The 19,971-nt window shown below is 37.6% G+C and overlaps 1 protein-coding gene across 1 annotated transcript in view; it reads right to left on the reverse strand.

Moving 5' to 3' along the window:
• RNF145 (ring finger protein 145) overlaps nucleotides 1–19,971 on the reverse strand; it is a 107,665-nt gene that overhangs the window by 55,171 nt on the left and 32,523 nt on the right. The window lies entirely within an intron of this gene.

Here is a 19,971-nt window from a genome sequence, read left to right on the forward strand (position 1 = left end):
CCCCCACCTCCAGAAAATTCAGTTCTCTTTGATCTGGGATAAACCCAAGGGAAGAAAAGAAAAGCTTTTGGAGAATGGGAAATTGAGAGCAAAGTAGAACCAGTGCCAGTTGAGCAACATAGCTCCTTATCTCCTTCCCTCCCTACCTTCCTGTCTCCCTCCATCCTTCCCTTCTTCCTTTCTTCCTTCCTTCCTTCACATGGTGACCTCCATCAGTTCCCATGGCTTTAGTTACCATCTTTATGATGATTATTCCCAGATCTACCTATCCTGCCCCAATTCCTCTGCTGATTTATAATCTCACATCTTGAATAGACTTTCAGACATCTTCAATTAGACATCCAGTACATATCTTAAACTCAAAATGTCCAAAACTGAACTCATTATCTTTTCCCCCTAAATGCCCCACTCCTATTACTATACAGAGAAACACCATCCTTCTAGTCCCTCAGGATCACAACCTAGGTGTCATCTTTTGACTCCTCACCTCCCATAGCCAATCCGTTACAGAGGGCTGTTGATTTCACCTTTGCAACATGTCTCATACACCACCTTCTCTCTTCTGACACTGCCACTACGCTAATGCAGGCCCTCATCACCTCAAGCCTGGATTATTGCAATAGCCTGCTGGTGGGTCTACCTGCATCAAGTCTCTCACTGCTCCAATCTATCTTCTATTCAGACCCTAAAATGCTATTTTTTTAAACACAGGTTTCTGGACATGTCAAATGAGATGTCCCAAAGGTATCTCAAAATCAACATATCTAAAAGAGAACTTATTATCTTTCTTCCAAAATGCAGTGCTCCTTCAAACTTCCCCATATCTGTCAAGGCCATTTGGCCTTGATTATACCATTCTCATACTATTAATTCTATTGGCCTATTACTTCCTGGAGGAAACATTAACTCTTTGGCTTTATATTTAAAACCTGTCACAACCTAGACTTAGCCTCCCTTCTCAGGCTTATTATACAATACTCCCTTTCATAACATCTCCATTCCATCCAAATTGGCCTTATTTCCTCAATCCTCACACATTACACTACATCTCCTAACTTCCTGCCTTTGCAAAGACTGCCCTCCCCCATGACTGAAATGCACACCCTCCTCAATCTGTCTTTTAGAACCTCTCATTTCCAAAAAACCCCAAAAAACTCTAGTTTCTTTTAAGACTCAGCTGAAGTGCCATCTACATCTACATCTCCTAATGCCTTCACCCCAAATTTACCTCACACATATTTCATACATATTGTGTGTTTGGTGTCTTCTATTAGAATATAAATTTAGTCATTTAACAAGCATTTCTTAAGTCTTTACTACAACTAATAATAATAGCTAATATTTATATATTGTTTATTATGTGCTAGGTACAATTATTATCTCATTTGATCCCCACAACAATCCTGGGACATTATCATCATCCCCATTTTACAGATGAAGCTGAGGCAAATGGATTAATTGACTTGCCCAGGGTAACATAGCTAGTAAATGTCTGAGGCCAAATTTGAACTGAAGTCTTCCTGATTTTAGATCCAGAGCTCTATCCACTGCAGCACCTAGTTGCCAGGCTATGCTGCAGGAACTGTGCTAAGCACTAAGGATACAAAGAAAGGCAAAAACATAGTCTCCATTATAGGTGCTAAGGTCAAAGATGTTCATTATCAGATAATTATCCATCAAAGATACAAAGAAAGGCAAACAACAGTCTTGGTTCTTTGTTCCCTTGGGGGGGCCAGGGGGGAGTAACAAGGAAGCTCCTCCCCCTAAATTGTCTCCCTTGAGAAACTACTCATCTATTCTCATATCTTCAATTTTTTTCCCCTAAGATAAATGGCAAAGTTTATATACATAGTAACTCAAAATGCTCTGTAACTGAGGATGTTCCCCAAAGTTCTGTCCTAGGGCCTCGTTTCCCTCTACAACTTTCTCTTGGTAGCATCATAAACTCCCACTGGGTTTAAATATAATCTCTATGCAGATGACTCCCAGACTTATATGTCCAGGCCCAGTCTCTCTCCTGAGCTTCAGTTCAATATCACCAATTATCTACTAGACATTTCAAACCGTACTTCCCAGAGATATCCTAAACTCAAAGCAACTAAAATGTAACTCACTGTCTTTCCCCCTCAACCCTCTCTCCTCTTCCAGCCCTACCATTTCTGTCAACTATTATTCCAGGTCCAAAAGCTGAGCATTATCCTCCACTCCTCCCATCCATGTAGCCAACTGCCAAACCTTGCTATTTTATTTCACGACATGTTTATCATCTGACCACTCACACAGCTACCATTCCAGGCCTTCATTACCTCCCACCTACATTATTTCAAGAGCTTCTTCACTGGTCTCCTTGCCTCAAGTATCTCATAATCCTAGCCCACCCTACATACTGCTACCAGAGCAAATTTAAGTAAAGATCTGACCATGTTAAGATATAAATGCTTCTGTTTAGTCTTTAAAACCTTACACAACTTGACACCAACCTATCTTTCCAGTATCACTGGACATCACACCTCTTCCTTCCCTCTGAGATCCAGCCAAACTGGCCTTCTCTGAACCTCACAAGATACTCCATTTAGAATCTCCATGTCTCTGTATTGGTTGTTCCACATGCCTGAAATGCACTCCTTATCTCCACTTCACAGAGTCCTTCTATACTTTTAAAATGTAGCTTAAGCACTAACTTCTTCATGAAGCCTTTGGTGATTCTCCTAACTGCTAGTATCTGCCCTCCCAAACTACCTCACATATAACTATTTTGTATATTTTTGGGTTTTATTAACTCTATATTTATGCCGTATATATTTTTATGTGTACTTGTTTTCTTCCTTCATTAGAATGTAAACTGTTTAAGGGGCAGCTAGGTGGCACAGTGGATAGAGCACCGGCCCTGGAGTCAGGAGTACCTGAGTTCAAATCCAGCCTCAGACACTTAACATTTATTAGCTGTGTGACCCTGGGCAAGTCACTTAACCCCAATTGCCTCACTTAAAAAAAAAAAAAACAGAATGTAAGCTGTTTGAAAGTGGGATTTCACTCTTTGTGCTTGTGTAAGTACAAAGTACCTAACATATAATAGGCGCTTAGTAAATACCTATTGATTAATTCATCATAAACATTAATAAAGTGTTTACTATGTTCAAGTTGTATGCATATATCTCCAGTCCTAACCTCACCTAGGTTCTGGGCCTATATACCCATCTGCTTGCTGGACATTTCTATTTAGATGTCCCAAGTGAGTCCCTTTATATTTAGCATGACCCAAAAGAACTCATATGTTCCTGTGCTCCCTTCCAAACTATCTCTCTCAACTCACTTTACTATTAAGAGCAATACCATAATTCTCCTAGTCACCACGGCTAAGAAGCTGGAAGAATTTAAATAAGTCAAACTATGTTTATTCCTAAAGTTCCCTGATATCTAGCTTTATTGTTTTAGATGAACTACCACCCAACCCCCAAGAAAAAGTATGGTGTTTCCTAGAGCAGCTGCAGCCCTCATATACATCCAATTTGGGGCACCTAATCTAACTGGGAAAGAGTATAAAGAGAGGAGAGAAGGGTTCAACTATTCTACTTTCAATCAACTATCACAATTCACATTTTTAGGCATTTGTTAGGGTTTGGGAAAGACATCATCACATTCATTTTAGCCACTGAGAGCTAAGGTGGCAGAAGACTTCAACTTTAACTCTTAATTCCTGTAATTGAAATAGCTCTTTAAGTGAATTAAAAAGCACTACAAAGGCATTTTCTACTTTTTGCCAATTCCTCTTCATATATCACCATAAAAGATAACCTTTATTTCACATTATCTAATAACCAAGTAAACTCCATGCCCTCACATTTTCACCCATCTTCTCACATTAAACATTTTAGTTAATGAAACTATTTCCTCACTTTAATATTTAAGCTCTCCTTCACATATTTTAATACATTTTCATTATTTATAGGCAACCTCTGTAGAGTCTTTAAACATTTTCAGACCCAAGTAAAGCCCATTTTGAAAAAAGGAAATATGTCCACTATATAATTATAATTCTTTAGCCCCCATTTTCTCATTGTATGTAAACCCTATCAATAACACTGAACCTCCAAACTATTTCCGGAAAAGTAAGAGAACATAAGTTAGTAAGCAAAAAGTTTTCAAATATCTGTTTAACGAATGAAATGTAAAAGAAAATTTGGTCAAATCCAAAGATACCACATAAAGCTGCAAACTCTTCTTTCACCTAATATTTTGGTAAGATGCTAAGTGACTAACAAGTTCTACTTCATTCTCTCTCTAAACATAAGAAACATCCACAAAGGTATCAATAGAAAGAAAAAAAGAGAATATAACATTTGCAAATCCCAGTCAACTCCTGATTAATGAAGAACTTCCAAGTACATAACTCCTATGTGGTCATCAGCATGTTTAAAATGTGGGGAAATTATGCAAATGCAATAACAATGTTTAATTCAATTAAAGAAATATTAGATACAAGGTAGTTTGGTAGCAAATGAAGACAAAGACAGAAAGGAATAAGGCTGTGGCTTCAGCTTACTAAATGTGTGTGAAGAGTGTGTATTTTGTGTGACATCTTTGGATGTCATCTAATGTTATTCTATTAACAGAAGCATTTAAAAACTGGGTGTTTAACAAAAATGACTTTGGTCTTTGGGGGAGTTAGGAGGGTGAAGGGTGGAAGAATATTACCCAGAAAATATAATACAAAGTAGAAGTAATGGGGGCAGGGAGCAGCTAGGTGGTGCAGTGGATAAAGCACTGGCCCTGGATTCAGGAGGACCTGAGTTCAAATCTGACCTCAGACACTTGACACTTACTAGCTGTGTGACCCTGGGCAAGTCACTTAACCCTCATTGCCCCTCCAAAAAAAAAAAAAACAAGAACAAGAAGAAGTAACGGGGGCAAAGGAGAGATCCAGCCAAAGTGAACTAGGAATATATGAAGAACAAGATAATGTTTTCACAGTTTAAAGGATCAGGGAAGCCTTCATGAAAGAAGTGGTACGTAGGTTGAACCTTGAAGGAAGATTGTCGTTCATTCTTTTTTCAGTTGTGTCTGACTGTTTGTGATGCCATTTGGGTTTTCTTGGCAAAGATCTTGGAGTGGTTTGCTATTTCCTTCTCCAACTCATTTTATAAATGAGGAACTAAGGCGAACAGTGTTCAGTAACTTGCTCAGGGTCACACAGCTAGTAAGTATCTAAGGCTAGATTTGAATTCAATATTCACCCACTACCCACCCCTGTTCATTGTTGGAATCCTTCAAGCTGGAAATTTCCAAGCCTCACACTTCTAGAACAGGGTCATCACTTGCCAATTCCTGGCATCTCACTGCTTGCTACTTGAGATATGGGAAAACAATCAGATACATCTGACCAAGAACTTACCATTCCCTAAAAAGAAAAAAAAGAAAAAACCCACAGTACTTTCTGTGAGTCACTAAGCTACTCTAATGTTGAGATAACAAAGGACTTAGCCATTCCACCCATCATCTTGAAGATATGATGAAGATTGGTGTAAGCTGGATATGCCCAGGGGCAGCCTTAAGTCTTTCAAGGTACTATATAAAGATTATGATGAGTAGGATGCTATCAGAAAAACCTGGAAAGACCCATATGAACTGAAGCAGAGAGAAATGTACTGTATACAAAATAACAGCATTAGGGTAAGATGATCTGCTGGGAAGTACGGGGTTATTTTCAGCAAGGCAATGATCCAATATAACTCTGAAGAACTTAGGAAAATTGCAGTACATCTACAGAGAAAGAACTGATAGTATCTGAAAACAGACTGAAACACATTTTTTTTTTACAATTCCTTAATCTGAAGTTTTGTTTTTATCTATTTTCTCTCACAACCTAGATAAAGTAGAATTGTTTGCCATGACTACTCGTGTATAATTTATGTTGAATTGTTTGAGTTCTTGGGGTGGAGGTGGGAGGGGAGGAAGAAAGAGAAGTTGGAACACAAAGTTTAAAAAAAAATTGATGCCAAAATTTTCTTTTACATGTAATTTGGAAAATAAAAGTTTAAAATAAAAAAAAAGAATAGATAAAAGCATATATACAAAATAAATACACAGTAGTTTTAGTAGAAAAAGAACTAGAAACTAAAGAAATCAGAAAATGCTTCATGTGGAAGGTGGTACTCAAAACTGAGGGAGAAGGGAAAAGAGGGAGGAGAAAAAAGAGAAGAGGAGAAGGAGAAAGGGGGGGGAAAGGAGGGAGGACGAGAGAGAGACAGAGACTGAAACACAGACAGAGAGAAAGACAGATCTAGGAAGAGTTTTAGGGAAACCCAAGTTAGAGCATATGCTGTATGGATAATGATTTGGCAAAGAAGGCTGAAGAATGACCAGATTAGTAAATGGATAAATGAGAGAGAACATTGCCCCCAAATTTGAGTAAAAGCAGAGTATCCAAAAGGAGGGGAGTAAAAAGCATCAAATGCTTCAGAGAAGTTAAGGATGAAGATTGAAAAATATGGGAACAACAAGGATCTTGTAGCATACAATTCAAAATAGTTTAATGACCTATATATTAAATCACAATGTAAAAATTAAAAGGAAGAAAAATTCACTTTTGCAACAGTAGATAGGGAAAATTCTTAGACAAATGTAATCATTTAAAAATAAAATGGCTTGAAATAAGTAAAGGCAAGGCATGTAGAATAAATAAAGATTATGGACATAGAAAAATAGTTGCATTAAACATTTCTGGTAAGGTCTGACATTCACGTTTTTTTGGTTTGTTTTCTTTGTTTTGTTTTTTTTTGTTGGTTTTTTGGGGGGTTTTTTTGTTTGTTTGTTTGTTTGTTTGTTTTGTTTTGTTTGTTTGTTTTGTGGGGCAATGAGGATTAAGTGACTTGCCTAGGCTCACACAGCTGATAACTGTCAAGTTTCTAAGGCTACATTTGAACTCAGGTCTTCCTAAATCCAGGGCCGGTGCTTTATCCACTGTGCCACCTACTTGCCCCCTGACATTCACATTTTATTGACACATTTAGAAGACTTAAAAGGCCAACAATGATCTGAAAAAGTATTCAAAATCATAATAATCATAGAAATAAAATATATAAGCACTATGAGATAAAACATGATAAGGATGATAACCCTGATTCTACTATTTCTGTGCTTCTGAGGTGAATGACTCCTCAGATATAAAAGGAAGATGAGATGATCCTTGAGGCAATTCTAATTCTATGATTCTATAACTTAATTACCATGAAACTGGTCAAGACAGAACAAGATAAAATTCAAATGGAATAACTGGCTTGCTAACAAATAAAGCTAGCGGATCTGTGAATTTGTTCAATTTCTTGGGAAAGTATTGAAATATACAATAAAATTCACAAAAGCATTCATATATTTTCACACTACAATTCCACTAGTTTATCACTCAAGAATGATACTAATAGGGGCAGCTAGGTGGCATAGTGGATAGAGCACCGGCCCTGGATTCAGGAGGACCTGAGTTCAAATCTGGCCTCAGACACTTGACACTTACTAGCTGTGTGACCCAGGCAAGTCACTTAACCCCAATTGCCTCACCAAAAAAAACAAAACAAACAAAAAAAAAAACCCAAGAATGATACTGATAAAGGAAAAAAAGATATGTCAATACAAAAACATCCCTGTCATGACTTATGGGCTGAATTAATGATGGTATAAAAATAAAATATTGTGCCCTAAAAAATTATTAAGATGAAGAATTCCAAGACACATATAAGAAAATACAGAGTAAACAAATCAGAAATAAAAGAAAAATACACATCGACTAAAACAATATAAACAAAATAGAAAATATTAAACAGTAGCAAAATCAATGCTAAATATACATTGTTAAAGTTACCATACATATCATTTGTTTCTTTTACTCCAATAATCCAGTGACATCAAAAGTGTGGTTATTTCCTGTAGTATGAAGATTTCAATTAATCCATGGCTTTGACCAAGCTAGGTGACTTATCTATGTTTGTTTGTTTGTTTCAATTAGCCACAGAATATCCACACCAATATGTTAGTTCTTTTCTCAAATTCTCCTTAAATTGAATGGATATTTTTTACAGGTCACCTTTCCTAGTTTTTCTACTCACTCACCTCCAATGCTTAGAGTAGGTGTTCATCTTTTTCCTGTCATGGACCCTTTTAGAAGTCTGGTGAAACCTATAGGCTCTGTCTCAAAATAATATGATGGGTTGTTGTTGTTGCTACTGCTGTTGTTTTTAATTCATAATTGAAGGAAATGCTAAGTTTCAGTGAGGTTTAATGAGAATAAAGATGTACCATTTTCTTCCCCCATCCAAGTTCATAAATTTGCTGAAATCTATTCACATACCTCAGGTTAAGAACCCATGATCTAAGATTAAGTTCCTTTTACAATGAATCTATCTTATGTGTACAATGTTATTTATATTTTGTCATGACACTGGAATATGAATGCCTTGAAAGGAAAAACTTATTTTTGTCTTCTTTTGTTATCATCAGCACTTAGAGTGCCTGGCACACAGCAGACCCTTAATAAGTGCTTTTACATTCATTTATTCATTCATTCATGTGTTAATAGCACTTTCCAGTTTATGAAGCATTCTCCTTAAGAACAACCCAGAGGGGTAAATGGAATAGATGCTATAATCTCTATTTTACTATAAGGAAACTGAGGCAAAAAGTAGTTTAGTGGTGACTTGCCCAAGATCACACAACCAGGATGTGGGGGAATCCAAGATTTAAACCTAAGACTTCTTGAGTTCAATGCTCTTTCTATTCCACCATAATTCCTTCTTCCTATATAAAATAATAAAGCATATGATCCTAGTTCTCAATCCATCTCTATATCTTGGGAAATAAAATGTACATAAATTCATGAGAAGTTAAATAACAAAACAAGTCATATCACAAGGCAGTGAACAAACAGCTAAATCAAATGCATGATACAGAATTTATCAGAAGTAAAGATACTTTTGGCTACAGTATTCAAGAAAGTTTAAGTAAAATTTAAAACTAGGGATAGTAAACATAGCATAGATCCAAAATAGTAACATCCACAGTATTTCCAAATTACATTTATGTGCCTTTCCTCTGGACCAAGAGGATTATGTTAATAAAATATGAACTAGCCTTCTATCTCTGAAACCAAGAAAAGTAATTTTCTAAGGACTGACTCATACTGGCTTTAAGTATGGTAAAGGTCACCACTATAATGCAAAAATGAAAAATGCATTAGAATAGAGGTCCTTAACCTTTTGGTGTCATAGACCCCATTTGAAAGTCTGGTGAAGCCTATGGATACATTCTCAGGATGTTTTTAAATGCCTAAAATACATATAATTTCAAAATGTATAAAATAAAATGTTTGATTTCAAACTAATTACATTAAAATAGCTACCAAAAAACTTTTTATGAGAAATTTATAGGCTCCCAGGTTAATTCCTGCAATAGTAAGGTATTAATTGCCTGAGGTACCAAATTAGCAACATTTTTTTCTAACTCCAAATGCCCAGGACAAGCAAACTCAACCCAATATATTTATGTCTATATTTACTCCCTTGCCATTTTGCTGTACTTGTGCAGTCATTTAGTGGTGTCTGACTTTTTGTGACCCCATGGATGATAGTCCAAGTAGTTTTCTTGGCAAAAATACTGGAATGGTTTCCCATTTCCAGTGGATTAAGGCAGAGGTTAAGTTATTTGCACAGGGTCACACAGCTAGTAAGTATCTGAGGCTGGATTTGAACTCAGATCTTCCTGTCTGTAGACCCAATGCTTTATCCACTGAGCCACCCAGCTGCCTCCAAAATATTAATTAGCCTCTCCTTCGAGGCAGAATCAAACCAACAATCTAAGGATTCCCACAGGTGTACATTCTAAAGTCTTCTGCTCTACCAACTGAACTACTGAAGGGCACACCTTACCACTTAACATGTAGCAATTCCTCACACAACAATAACAGGAAAAAATTACTACTAGAACTTCGAATTATCAGTGGCATGATCTCTCAAACTGTGCAAAAAAAAATCTATTTTGATGCTTTTTTTTGGTATGGAGGTGACCTTGAACTTTCAAAAATTAAAAGACAGCAGAGACAAATTTCTCACAGATCCTACCAAGCTATAAAGCCTCAAGTATAGGTGTGGTGACAAAGTATACATCTGTCATCCAAGTATAACCTATATTTGGGAGGGTTCATCACCAGAAATCTCCTGGTAATTTTTTTTTCAGTCACAGCAACACTCAAAGACTAGAATATTACAATCTGTCAGTGGAAGTAGTAAGTGCACCAATGGCACCAATGATACCATATGTGGCTAGATGTAAATAAGGGGAGTAGCCAATTTATAACATGGTTATATTCCAAAAGTTTCATTTTTAGCCTGTTAATTTGGAATTCAAGATATGATTTCGCATAGGTACAATGTTATAAATAAATGACTCTTAAGATTCCCAGGCTAGCGTAAAAGTGCTTATTTATGGGGGCAGGTAGGTGGCGCAGTGGATAAAGCATCAGCCCTGGATACAGGAGGACCTGAGTTCAAATCTGACCTTAGACACTTGCCACTTACTGTGTGACCCTGGGGAGGCACTTAACCCTCATTGCCCCGCCAAAAAAAAAAAATGCTTATTCAAAATTTAAGGAAGTACCTTTAAAGAAAGACACAGAGACAGTAGTGCAGTATCTTCTGTGAGGATCAGAGAGAAAGCCATTTTGACTACCTCAGAGTAAAGAAGAGAGAGAAATGTCCAATGGAATTGGAAAGATAGGTTGGTGCCAACTTGTGTATGGCTTTAAAAGCTAAATATCTTATACTAGATGCAAAAGGAGTTGATTGAGTAGAGGAGTGACATGGTCACATCATCACTTAAGGAAAACTGTGTAGGATACTGGAATGGTGACGTATTTGAGGCAGGGAACCAGTGAAACGGATCTTGAATAATTTAAGCCAGAAGTGATGAAGGATTTAACTAAGATGTTGTTTGAGTGTAGAAAAGTGGTGAGAAACATGGAGGTAGCAACAATAACACATGGCAATTGACTGGATATGTGGAATGAGGGGAGAATATGGAGTAGAAGGTCATGCCAAGATTACAAACATGAAATACTAGAATGACAGTGCTACCTTAGACAGGAAGAGGGGAAGTTTGGAAGAGGACCAGGTTTAGGAGTAAAGATAGATTATATTAAGGACATGGTAAATTTGAGATGTCTCTGAAACACCCAGTTTAAAATGTCCAACAGCCAACTGGTAATGAAGGATTAAAGATCATAGGCAAGAGTAGGGCTAGATATACAGAGATCTGGGAGTTACTGGCAGAGAGAACGTAATGAGTTCACCATGGGAATATATAGAAAGAAGAGCAGACCTAGGACAGACCTTTAAGAAAATACACACACTTAGTGGGCACATGATATACATAATGAACCAGTAAAGGAAATGGAGAATGGTTAAACAATAAGAAAAACTAGGAGAGAACTCTATCACAAGAGTCAAGAGAGAAAGGAGTTATCTTAAAGAAAGAGCAAGGTCAGTAATGATAAATACCATAGATAGGTTGAAAACAATGAGGGCTGGAAACAAGACTATCAAATTGGGCAAATTAAGAAACCACCAAGAGCAGGGTTTCAAGCTTACTCTCATCAGATTTGTTTTAAAGAGGGAATGACATATACATCCATTTGGATAAAGAAATTTAGCTTTAAGGAAGTAAAAGAGTAAGGGGAAAGAGGTGGTACTGATAGAAGGGAGGGCAGAAGCAGGGGAAGAAAGGGGAAAGAAAAGGAAGGGCAACTGATAAAAGGGAGGGCAGATTGAGGGAGGCAGTAGTCAGAAGCAAAACACTAGTCAAGAGGAATAGGATGAAAGAAAAAAAAGTACAAAGGGGAAAAGAAGATGGAGGGAAATACAGTTAGTAATCATAACTGTCAATGTGAATGAAATGAACTCTCCCATAAAACAGAAGCAAACAGCAGTGTGCATTAAAAACCAGAATCCTACAATATGTTTTTTACAAGAAACACATTTGAAGCAGAGAGACATACACAGAGTAAAGGTAAAAGGTTGAAGCAGAATATATTATGCTTCAGCTGAAGTCAAAAAAGCAGGGGTAGTAATCCTTATCTCAGACAAAGCAAAAGCAAAAATAGATCTAATTAAAAGAGATAAGGAACATCTTGCTAAAAGGTACCACAGATAATGAAGTAATATCAATACTAAACATATATGCACCAAGTGGTATAGCATCCCAATTCTTAGAGAAGTTAAATGAGTTACAAGAGGAAATAGACAGCAAAACTATACTAATAGGGGATCTGAACCTTCTCCTCTCAGAACTAGATAAATCTAACCACAAAATAAATAAGAAGTTAAAGAGGTGAATAGAATTTTAGAAAAGTTAAATATGATAAACATTTGGAGAAAACTGAATGGGGACAGAAAGAAATAAACCTTTTTCTTAGTGGTACATGGCACATAAACAAAAATTGACCATGTATTAGGGCATAAAAACCTCACAGTAGGGGCAGCTAGGTGGCGCAATGGATAGAGCACGGGCCCTGGAGTCAGGAGTACTTGAGTTCAAATCCGGCCTCAGACACTTAACACTTACTAGCTGTGTGACCCTGGGCAAGTCACTTAACCCCAATTACCTTAAAAAAAAAAAAAAAAAAAGGAAGAAACCAGCAATAAGAAATCTGGGTTAAATAATGAGGTAGGGAGACATTCATTGCCCTGCGCCCCAAAAAAATCTTTGATAAGGGATGTCTTCAAACAAAAAATATCAATAAAAATTTATTTTTAAAAAAGCAAATATTTATAACAGGTATTTTTATATTAGCAAAGAAATGGAAACTAAGGAAGTGCCCACAAATTGGGGAATGGCTAAACAAATGAGATTATATGAATGAAATTTAATATTTACAGAGCCATAAGAAATAACAAAAGAGATGGGAATGGGGGAAACCTGGAAAGATCTCTACAAACTAAAGCAGAGTTAAGCAGAACCAGGATAACAATCATACAATAACAACAGTGTAAAGGCAAACAACTTTAAAAGCCTTAGAACTCTAATTAGTTAAATGACCAACCAAAATTCCAGAATACCTCTGATGAAATGTTTCCCACTTCCTAACATGGAAGTAATGGAACTAAAGATGGAAAATGAATCATACATTCACGGCCAATGTGGAATTTTGTTTTGTTTGACTATATATATTTGATAAAAGAGTGGTGGTGGTGTTTTTAATTGGGGAGAAGGGAAAAAGATAGGAAAAAGGAGGGTTAGAGAGAGGATTCTCACCCATCTCTCAAAAAAAAAAAAGGAGAGAATAGGAGGAATCACAGACAAGAATGAGAGCTTTGAAAAGGGTGGGGTCAAGATAGCAAAGTCAGCATTTCTGCCTTAACTCTCCCAACACAACTCCTCTACAATCTAAAAAATGGGTCAAACCAAAATCTGATCAGGAAAACCAAGAAAAAGTCACAATGAGTCTTTCTTTCCAGTCCAGGGAAGCCTAGGAAGATAGAGAGGTCTGAGGACACTGAGATGGGAACTGGCCAAGAGCTAAGTATAGAGCTGCAACAGGTAGAATCAGCACTGAGATATGGTGGTGGCAGCAACAAAAACAGGGAGTAGCCTAGCACCCAAAGCCAGTAAGAAGAAAATACCTAAACAGAAAAGAGATACCAAACATCCCCTGTATAAACACTAAAAGCAAAAACAAGAATGATCTGACAGCTCTGTCAACCAATTCAGGGACACAGTTCCAGGGCAGAGAGGAGCTACTGAAGTCACAAATACAAGGGTGCAGGGGGTCCTATCTATGTAAGAAGCAAGGAAGAGGGGCAGCTAGGTGGCGCAGTGGATAGAGCACCAGCCCTGGAGTCAGGAGGACCTGAGTTCAAATCTGATCTCAGACACTTAACACTTACTAGCTGTGTGACCCTGGGCAAGTCACTTAACCCCAATTGCCTCAAAAAAAAAAAAGAAGAAGAAGAAGAAGAAGCAAGAAAGAAGTTGCAAGAATGTGGCTTTGAGCCAGTAGACAGGAAGAGGTTGCAAATAAGTGAAAGAGAAGGGATAACAGAGGCAGTATCTATTGGAAGAGATGGGATAGATGGAGATTACTAGAATAAGTAGAGTGGTTACTTAGTAAGGAATATAGCTGCTTCACCATGTGAAACTGGGGTAAAGGAGGAAACAGTGGCAGAAGACATGAATGATATGAGATGAAGAAAGGGAAAGAAGAGGAAACTCATAGCAAACAGTCTCAATTTTTTATGTAAAATATGAGGCAAGGTGCTTAGCTGAGAAAGTGAAGGAAGGGGAAACTATGGGAAGTTTGAGAAGAATGGGATAGTGAATTCATAAAAGAAGTATAGTAGGATTGCCTCGTAGCAATGAGGACTCACTTGAGTTGGTGTAGCATACATTTGTAATGAACCCATGAGAATAGTTATGTGGTTTTCTCCAACTTCATTCAGCAGGATATGTGTAGAAGCAAAGGCAGAGAATGGTGGGAGTGATCCAAAGCTGAAGCTTGGCTGGAAGCAATAAGGATATTATAAGGGGGATAGGGATTCAAAAGAGGAAGACAGTGTAGAAAGATAAGATGAAAGACTGGCTAGTGCAGGAGAGATGGCATGTAAGAGAAAAATAAGGGGTCAAGGGATTAAAGGTCAAGGTAAAGAAAGAGAAGTGTTCTATAAGAGAAGGCAAAGAGAGAGGTGAAAAGCCAATAGATTATGGTCAAAAATGAGGAGTTGAGAATTCTTGAACACAGAGGTAGTACATTTATGGGTAATAGCAATATCAAAGATATGACCATCTTTGTGTATGGCTGAAGTCAAGTAGAAGAGTAGCTTGTGGGAAGTGCATAGGTTGAAGAACTCAGTGGTTAGGGTTTTGGCGGGAGAGTAATATGCATGTTGAACTCCCTCAGTATGAAAGCAGGAAATGGGGAGAAGAGAAAAACTATGAGCCAGATCTCAAACTCATTAAGGAAAAAAGGGGAGTATCTTAGGGGTCTGTAGATAGCAGCTACCAGGATTTTAAGTGGGGAGTAGATATAAATATCATGAACATCAAAGGAAGAGAGGTTAGTAAATGATAAAGTGAGAGGGAGAACCTAGAAGCAGCAATGGGGAACAAAAAGTATCCCAACTCCCCTGCCTGCACCAGTGAATAATTACTCAATACTGTACTAGAAATGACAAGAAAAGAAAAAGAAATAGAAGGAATAAGCATAGCCAATGAGGAGAGAAAGCTATTCACTTTTTGTAAATGATATGATGGTTTACTTAGAGAACCTTAGAGTCCAAATAATTAACTTTAGCAAAGTTTTAGCATATAAAATATACCTCCACAAATCACCAATATTATTATATACTACCAATAAAACCCAGCAGGAGGAGAAATTCCATTCAAAATAACTATACACTGTCAGGGGACGGGGGGCAGCTAGGTGGTGCAGTAGATAAAGCACCTGCCCTGGATTCAGGAGGACCTAAGTTCAAATGCGGCCTCAGACACTTGACACTTACTACCTGTGGGACCTTGGACAAGTCACTTAACCCTCATTGCCCTGCCAAAAACAAAAACAACAACTATACTTGGAAGTCTACATGCCAAGACACACCAAGGAACTATAGGAACACAAATAAGACAGATCTAAATAACTGGAGAAATATTAACTGCTCATGCGTAGGCCAAGTCAATATAATAAAACAATATATTAATATATTAATATATATATATATATATATACAGTGCCATACCAAACTACCAAATATTAGATTATAGAGCTGGAAAAAATAATAACGCAATTCACCTGAAGAAACAAAAGGTCAAGAATATCAAGGGTCTGTAAGGAGGCAGCTATTCAGTGGTTTTCAATAATGTCTGACTCTTTGTGAGCCCATTTGGGGTATTCTTGGCAAAGATACTAGAGTGGCTTCCCATTTCCTTCTCCAGCTCATTTTACAGATGAGGAACTAACGCAAACAGGTTTAAATGGCTTGCCCAGGGTCACACAACTAGTATATGTCTTTACCACATTTAAACTCAGGTCCTCCCAACTCCAGAGCTGGCATTCTGTTCAACGCACCACCTAAAATAGAGATCTCTACAAATAAGGAGGGAGTGGTGGTAAGAGCAGATGACGCCTGAACTTCATTCTCATCTGAACTGGTCAAAGGAAGAAGGAATATATACATATACCCACAGAGTTAAGTAGAGAAATATGTTTCACTCAACAAGAAAACATGAGAGAAAAGGTAAAAGGGAGAAGGGGGGGTTGCGAAAGAGAAAGAGTATATTAAAGAAGGGTTCAGTCCAAAGTAAAAAAAAGTATGTCACTTTTTGTGGTGGCAAAGAACTAGAAACTGAGGGGTACCCATCAATAGGGGAATGGTTGAACAAGTAATGTTATATAAATGTGATGGAATACTATTATGCTGCAACAAACGATAAAGGAAATGGTTTCAGAGAAACCTGGTGAGACTTGTAAGAACTGATATTGGGTAAAGAAGCAGAACCAGAAAAACAATTAATACAACAACAATATAATAAAGACAAACAACTCTGAAAGGCTTAGAACAACCATGATTCCAGAAGGCAAATGATGAAGTATTCGATGAAATTCAGTGCAGAATGAGGTTTGTTTTTTTTTTAAATATGTTTTGCTTAACTATACATGTCTATAAGAGCAGTTTGGTTTTCTTTCTTACTGTCTTTCTCAGTTGTAGGGGAGATGGGAGGGAGTAGAAAAGAGAGAACTCAACTGATTGGAAAAAAAAGTAATTAAAAAACAAGAAATTAATCAGAGGATCACAGATCTACAATTGGACAGGACCTTGGAGACCATCTAGTACAACCTCCTCCTTTTATAGATGAGGAATTGAAAGCCCTGAGAGATTAAGTGACTTGTTTAGGATCACAAAAGTAAACAGGATGGTGATTTGAACCCAAGTCCATCAACTTAAAATCAATTGCTTTTTCCACTATAACAATAAGAAACTCTTCAGGGGCTCCACATTGCCTACTAAATACAATTTAAATTCCCAGAGCTGACATTCAAACCTAGTTGCAATCCATCCTCTCCTGATTTATCTTATAATCCTCTCCTTCATGTATTCTAACTTCCAAACTCTCCGACCCTGGTTATTTTCAAATTCTTTCCATATTTTATCTGTTAACTCATATCATGCCCAATGTTTGGAAAAGCCTTCCCTTTCATCTCCATCTGAAATCTCTATTTCCTTAAGGGTACCATTCCTGACCACCTTTACCCAAGCCCAAAATAAAATCATTCTCCCTCCTCAAATTTCTCCTAATATCATGCATGCCTCTCCTCTTCCCCTATCACAGACTAAGTTGTATTATACTTGTGAACTTGTCTTATGTCTGCCCTCTCCTCCATTAGAATAGTCTTTAGGGACTCTTTCATCTTTAGTGTCTAACACAATACTTTCCTCATAGTAGGTGCTTAATAAATGTACCAAACATTTATTAACTGTAGAAGGACGGGATTTAAGAACTGAAGGACCAATCTGCATCAATTGACATAGTGCGTTTTTTTTTTATCATAAGGCAAAGAAAATCAGTAGTGGGATGAAAATTCTTACTGAAAGTAAATTATGACTTTAGTAACGTACTGTTTGATAAACTCAAAGACTCCAGCTTCTGGGATAGGAACTCAGTATTTGACAAAAACTGCTGGGAAAACTGGAAGATACCTACATCATACACCTTATACTAAAATAAGGTCAAAATGGGTACATAATTTAGACATAAAAGGTGATACCATAGGTACATTAGGAGAGGGAGGAATAGTTTACCTTTCAGATCTTTGGAAAGGAGAACAGTTTATGACCAAACAAGAGATAGAGAATATTATGAAATGCAAAATGGATGATTTTGATTAAATTAAATTAAAAAGGTTTTGTACAAACTTAGAAGGGAGGCAGAAAACTGGGAAACAATTTTTATAGCCAGTACCTCTGATAAAGGCCTCATTTCTAAAATATATTGGGAACTAAATCAAATTTATAAGAATCCAAGTCATTCCCCAATTGAGAAATGGTCAAAGGATATGAATAGGCAGTTTTCTGATTAAGAAATCAAAGCTATCTATTGCCATATGAAAAAATGCTCTAAATCACTATTGATTAGAGAAATGCAAATTAAAACAACTCTGAGGTACCACCTGACACCTATCAGATTGGCTAATATGACAAAAAAGGAAAATAATAAATGTTGGAAAAGCTGTGGAGAAATTGGAACACTGATGCATTGTTGGTGGAGCTGTGAAATGATCCAACCATTCTGGAGAGCAATTTGGAATTATGCCCAAAGGGCTATAAAGCTGTGCATACCCTTTGACTCAGCAATACCACTATTGGGTCTTTTTCCAAAAGAGATCATAAAAACGGGAAAAGGACCCACATGTACAAAAATATTCATAGCTGCTCTTTTTTGTGGTGGCAAGGAATTGGAAACTGAGGGGCTACCCATCAACTGAAGAATGGCTGAACAAGTTATGGTATATGAATGTAATGGAATTCTACTGTGCTGTAAGAAACAATGAGCAGGAGGGTTCAGAGAAACCTGGAAGGACTTACATGAACTGATGATAGGTGAGATGAGCAGAACCAGGAGAATATTGTACACAGTATCATCAACATTATGTGTTGATCAACTGACAGACTTGATTCTTCTCAGCAATACAATGGTACAAGATAGGTCCAAAGGACTCATGATGGAAAAGGCTCTCCAAATCCAGAAAAAAAGAAGTGTGGAATATAGATGCAGACTGAACCATAGTAGTACTTTTGTTTTTGATGCTGTTTTTCTTCTTTGAGGTTATTTCTTTTTGCTCAGATTCTTCTCTTATAACAAGACTAATGCAGAAATACACTGTTGGTGGAATTGTGAACTGATCCAGCCATTCTGGAGAGCAATGGGACTGTGCATACTCTTTGATCCAGTAATACAACTACTAGGTCTGTATCCCAAAGAGATCATAAAAAAGGGATAAGGACCCACAAGTACAAAAATATTTCTAGCAGCTCTCTTTGTGGTGGCAAAGCATTGGAATTCGAGGGAATGCCCATCAATTGGGGAATGGCTGAACAACTTGTGGTGTATGAATGTAATGGAACACTATTGTGCTAAAAGAAATGATGAGCAGATGGGGGCAGAGACAAGATGGCAGAGGAAAGGCTGTGACTCTCAGAGCTCCCAACAAATCCATCCACATACCTCCAAAAAAAATGCCATAAGACAATTCCTGGAATAGCAAAACCCAAAAAGAACAGAGTGAGACTATTTTCCAGCCAAAGACAGCTTAAATAGGCAGCAGGGATCATCTGCTGTACGGGGTGAGAGCTCAGCATGCAGTGCAGATTCAGGCCCAGGTAGGCCATGCCCCTGGAGCTTCATAATCTTCATCAGCAGCAGGTTCTTCTGAAATTTGGCTCATGGACTAGTGAGGAGGTCCCCCAAATGTCGCCCAGAGGGGAAATAGTGGGGGTCTCTGTGGGAGCAGAGGCAGTGCACATTGCCCAGGAAGCAGACTTGAATGCATGGAGACTTGAGTGGCAAAGGCCCAATGGGGGAGAGACAAGGGCACACCAAGTTTTTCAACTATAGAAAATCAGATTTCAATCAGATTTCTACTTCCAAGTTAAAGAGCAAGCAGGCCCATGGTTTCTTACAGGCCAGGTAGGCTGAGAACGAGCCTAAATTTTACCACCTGGGACCCCCTATAGCTTGGAACAGTACATCCTGGAAGCAGAGCTCCACATTAAGAAGGAGTTAAAAGCCAAGAAATAGGCAGCCAAGATGAGCAGGCAGAGAAAGCAGCAGACCACTGAAAGTTTCTTTAGTTGCAAAGTAAATCAAAATACACCCTCAGAAGCAGATAACCAAGTTAAAGCTCCTACATCCAAAGCTTCCAAGAAAAATATGAATTTGTCA

Source organism: Dromiciops gliroides, chromosome 2 (assembly GCF_019393635.1).
Source record: "Dromiciops gliroides isolate mDroGli1 chromosome 2, mDroGli1.pri, whole genome shotgun sequence".
NCBI lineage: Eukaryota > Metazoa > Chordata > Mammalia > Microbiotheria > Microbiotheriidae > Dromiciops > Dromiciops gliroides.